Source organism: Triticum aestivum, chromosome 2B (assembly GCF_018294505.1).
Source record: "Triticum aestivum cultivar Chinese Spring chromosome 2B, IWGSC CS RefSeq v2.1, whole genome shotgun sequence".
Taxonomy (NCBI): Eukaryota; Viridiplantae; Streptophyta; class Magnoliopsida; order Poales; family Poaceae; genus Triticum; species Triticum aestivum.
In genome coordinates, this window is record NC_057798.1 from 52,560,530 (window position 1) to 52,565,972 (window position 5,443).

The following is a 5,443-nucleotide window of genomic DNA, read 5'->3' on the forward strand; positions in this document are numbered from 1 at the left end:
TGGTGCACGTATCCCTTCTCAAGCGTGCAGTTGGGGCAAAAGTGCCTGTGAACACTCAGTACCACCTCCTATCGCTGTTTTGCAGGCTGAGCATTCGCCCGGTGGTGTGATCGACAAGAAGCTGGTTCGAGTGGACGGCACCTTCAAACCACGTGTGCTGATCAAATGGAGCGATCTACCTGCAGACCTAGCGACGTGGGAAGACCCAATCAAGCTACAACAGCGGTATCCAACAACACCGCCTTGGGGGCAAGGCGGTCCTCAAGGAGGGGAGAATGTCACGACTGACAAGAGGAGCCATGACAGTGACGAGGTAGAGCACTACAACAAAAACCCACATACACCAACACATATGTACCAACGGAACTAGGATAAGTGTTGTTTGATTCAATCTCCCACCTCCCCGCTCAGCGTTTCCCTAAGAAAAAAAACCCTCCCCACTCAGCGCTAACGTGCCCGTTCCCTGAGAAAAAAAACTAACCTCACCTTACCCACCTCTACCTTATCCGAAAAAGTCAATTTTTCCTATCCCATCCCCCCCCCCCCCCCCCCCGATTTCTCTCTCACCCGAGATCCATGGCGACGACGCCGCTGCGGCGATCTCCAATTCGGCCTAGCTCCAGTGCTCTCCTGCGCCGTTACTCGCTGGCCCCATCGCCCTGGCTCCCATTGAGTGCTTCCTCTGATCCTCCGCTGCCATGACATCCTGCACGCCCCTGTGCCCCTGCAGCAACCCTAACACCGACGCGTCTCCTGCTCCTCTGGTTTTTGCCGATTCACCAACACATGCGTCTTCGCGCATGCAGCTACTGCCACGGGCTCGACGGTGCTGCTCTGCCTCTGCTACCTCAACTGCGACGCCGATGGTTCAGTGAGTCACCCCTCCTCTCTGCTCTTATCTCTCTGGTCCTTTCTGGCGTGGCTACCTAAAGTTTTGCCGTCGTGGCGTTGTAGATCACGGCTGGATACAACAACAACCGCGGCCACTCTCAACATGGTGGCTTCCATTATTCTGTTTGGGATTTGGTGCCCCAGATTCTTAAACGTTCCACTTGTGCATGGGTGACAATTAGGTACGAGATTGGACAGCATGTTTGTCCCATTCCTATTCAACTGGTCAGTGCATATTTATACTACTGTACTTAAGTTATGGCTAGCGATCCTCTTTTTTTTGTTGGAGAAAATCTGAACCTCTAATTTTGTTATGCACGTTTTTGCTGGTGATCCTCTGCTTTAGTTGTTCAGAACATATTGTTGTTTGCACCTATAATATTCGTAGGTAGCCATGCCACTCCAGAACAAAATAATTATTTTTCTTCAGATGACTATCCACTAGTCTTGTTTTGATATCAATGTTTGCATCCTACGAGGCTTATTGGGAGGGAATCTAGTTCCTATGTGGAAATAGGAGTTATTGCGCTTTTTTTTTCACTACGTTCGCAAAACCTTCCATTGTCAAGGAGGCATCAGTAATATTAACCATGAGTATATATGTAAATCTGATTCATTTGAACTATTTTGTTTAACTTGAGGTCCTTCTAAATACTGAAAATCTTTCTATTTATTTGAATGTTATGATGAATTGCAATCTTTTTTACTCTCTCCGATTCATGTTACTTGAAGCTCAAATGGATGTATCTAGAACTGAAATACATCTATATACACCCGTTTGAGCGACAAGTAATAAGGATTAGAGGGAGTAGTTCATTAGGATGCATCATAAAAAATGCTTCGTGAGATGCCACACTACATCTTTAATTCTCTCTAGTATTTGAAATTTAAGTTGTTACTTAGTGTACTATGGTCTTGCAGGTTTACACTTATAGTATAAAAAGCTACTTGACGTAATGAGGTTGAGCATTTGCGTGAGTGCCGCAACTTGGAAGATAAATATGACCGGCAATGATGGCAGCATGTTAATGGCATCATGTAGGTGTGGTGTTCATCGATCCCTTCTTTCTTTGTGTGTGTGCGCGTGGCGTGTATATATGGATTCGTCTTAATATGCCATGTTAATTGTTCATTTAGATTGATCTCTTTTCCAGCACGTTTATCCCATATATTTGATATCTCTCTCCCAGCAGGTAATTTCATCTTGTAATTTGCGTAAATGTTTGTTCGTATTGTGCAGTGATAATCTATTTTATTTCTCAAGAATATTAACTATTGTTGCGTATGATTGCAGGATAATGCATTATGACAATCGCTCTGTGCCTCTGCCTATTCTTACACTCTGACTTCGGAAGTATAAACCGATGCGTAGGTAAGATCCAAAGTAAACTGGAGCCTTTTCTAATTTTGATATTGTTTTAATACAAATTATGATGTAGATCAGACTCCATTGATCTCTTTGTTATAGACAAACATGCACCAGTACACATAACACAGCAACACCATAGGAAGTTCCAGGACTTTTTAGTGTATTTTCAGAGATAGGGTGTATATGAACTTGTTAAATCAGCACACCGTTCCATATGCTTGCTAGCAGGTATTGGTTCCTAAGTGAGAACATGCATTCCTTTCAAGAAGGTGTTTGTCTAACAACCCTAACTTGATCTCAACTATTTCTGTTGGATCTTTTACCTATTGTACAAATATCTTTCTGTCATCAGGTTCATAAGCTGAATAGAACGTGATGCGACATGATCCTGGAGTACAAGAGATACAAACTTAGGCCAGTCTTGATTTTAGCCTATTGTTGTGATAATTCTATAGAGTTTTTATTTCTAAGAAAAGCTTGTGAAGAGGAGATAAAAGGATACGATAAGAACAAATGTTACTAAGCTGTTAACTAAAATCTGGTGCTAAGATATCTTAGTATGAAGGTTGCTGTACTTACATCAACCCTTCATTTAAATATAATTTAATCATGAGTTGTGCAGTCAACCATATGCCAGTACAGAACAAGTAACATGTGTATAGCTTGTTTGATTTCATTAGTATTTATCCTACTAATTCTTACCGTGTCTTCTCTGAATTTTTTATATTATCCTCTCTTCATAGTGATATGCACGCACATGAACATGCTAGCTTAAGATGGATAATTATACCGTGATCCTAAAGTCTACGTTTGCTTATCTATGTATAAATGTAAACATGACCCAGTATTGACAAGCATAAGGTGTGTCTAAATTTATTATTTCTTCCACACTTGGCACAATCTGACAGCCAATTGCAATTGACATTATTAATTGAATATGTTGTCGTGCATTCGTTGTAGCAAGTTTACAAGAATATAGCTTCAACTAATTTTATTTACTTTCATGTTTTTCTTTTGCTTATGTTTTCTGAAACTAAATTTATTGTCCAAGGTAGTATGCTTAACTATTCGTATTTACTTCATTGCTAGCAGAAAGACAAAGAACGTGCAATTTATTAGAGCTGGAACTGGCAGAACCTATCATCAGGATATGGAGTTACAGTTGCCAAGAGAAGCTGATCATTTTGGTTTCAGTTAATGAAGGGTGAACATGTCAGTGTAGATGCTCATGTGATGAGCTTAGGTTTTTGTTTTCCGGAATGAAGCTGCGATTTGTTTCCTTGTACAATGCACATGTTCTTGTTAAACACATGTGTACAAGCTGAAGGTACAATTTGTTGTCAACAATTCCGTTCTGATGGGCAATACTTAGAGCAGAGCATATATGTACACATATGTATTATTTTGATGGTGTTCTTTGTAAACCAACATTGTTGATCTAATATATGATGTCTTTCTTACTATGTTGCATCTCCTGTACAGGAGAGAAGTATGTAGCAACTGCTTCCAGAGTTGCAATGATATGTTTTCTCCATTTTAAAATCTGTTTGTGCAGGGTAATCACCAACGCATATGAAGTGTTGCGGCGGCTATAGTTTATACGTTGCTATACTTGCAACGCTTATACACATTAGTTACCAACGCATGTATATATGTTGTTGTAGACCCTACCAACGCCACCAACGGCAACACATACAAATCCGTTGGTGTAGAGCTTACCAATGCTTATATGGGCATTTGGCAACGTAGTGATGCGTTGTTGTAGGGGGGGTCTTGTTGTAGTGGAGGGCCCAGCGACCAGGGAAATCAGAGAATCCGCCAAGCGGGAAGCGCTTACGACTGGGACCGGGCGGCCAGCGAGACGTGAGTGAGTGGCCTGCGAGCCGTCGTATGAGGATAAGAGTGGGTTGTGGCCTTGTATTGATCATCAAGAATTATTGTAATCAAAATAGACAAGTGAGAAGCTGCCCTTCTCCTTCCTGGCCTCCTTCCTCTCCAAGTTTTCCCCACCTACTTCCTTTCCTTCCTCCTCGATCTAGATCGGACCCCTAACACCCAGGGACAGGTACAAGATGCTCACTTGGATGCACCGTCTAGCTTGGCTCCTATGGCTAATTCACAGGGTGATTCGCCCGCGGCCAAGGGTAAAGCTAAAAAAGGTGTTCAGTGTTGGAAGTGTGCAGTCGACACGTATGCTGCGAAGGATTGCACAGCTTAGCACTATTGTTATATTTGTAACAAGATTGGTCGATGTTGAGGTGCCCCATTCTTAAGCTCCCTAGGCCCAATATTTTCGTGTCTGGATTGGATGCTGAAGAGACTTATTTTGCTCAGTTACCGGATAGTGTGGTGAAGGATCACTTGGCCCCAACTCAGACTCCTATCGCCTGTGTTCGAGTTACTGGTATGATGATTTCTGCTACTATTGTTGAGAGTTAGATTGCCAGGAGATGTCCAGTCCAGACCCAGTGGAGGTGGGAGGCTATTCAGCATGGTGAGGATGCCTACCTTGTTAGTTTTCCCTCTTTTGTGGATTTGGACAGAGTTGACGGTATTCAGATGAATGTGCAATCAGTTAATGCTCTCCAGCAGATTTGGCTACATATTGACGGGGTTCCCCATATCGTGCACCATTTTTGGGGTCTATGGGCTATTGGTAAGTTGATTGGCAAGACCCTGGATGTCGACCTCATTAGTTTGCGACGACGTGGGGTGGTCCGTATTCTTGTGGCTATGACGAACACTTGGATTTTGGCAAAGAACAAGGATGATGTCGGGCCGTTTGTTGCAATGGATGTGGTGGTTAAGCTCAAGGGCTATGCATATAGGTTCAGGAGAGAAGCGACAAGTTATGTTCCGGATCTGGACTTTGTACCGTTCATTTGGAGACGCAAGGGTGATGATACTGACGATGATGGCGGTGCGAAGGAGAAGGACGATGACATGGACACATTGGATAACTCCGGAAACCCATCCAAGCAACCTTCGTCTAATGCTGCTCCTACAAATGACACTCATGCAAACATGGTCTCTCGTGGTGCTCCGGGAGGTAATTCTATGATTTTCGCAGTGACCCCGTTTAACTCCTCGCCGCAGGCACCGAGAGGCATGGAGCTTGCATTGGTTTTCCTTGAAGAGGAAAGGGTGATGCAGCAATAGGAGCGTAAGTATTTCCCTCAGTTT

At 43.2% G+C, this 5,443-nt stretch overlaps 1 long non-coding RNA gene across 1 annotated transcript; it reads left to right on the forward strand.

Annotated features, from left to right (window-relative positions):
• The first annotated feature begins 557 nt into the window (after positions 1-557).
• On the forward strand, positions 558-3,663 carry LOC123040355 (uncharacterized). Its single transcript, XR_006418137.1, has 4 exons — positions 558-871; positions 955-1,073; positions 1,813-2,263; positions 3,353-3,663. It is a non-coding gene; the product is annotated as an uncharacterized lncRNA (long non-coding RNA).
• Positions 3,664-5,443: the final 1,780 nt, after the last annotated feature.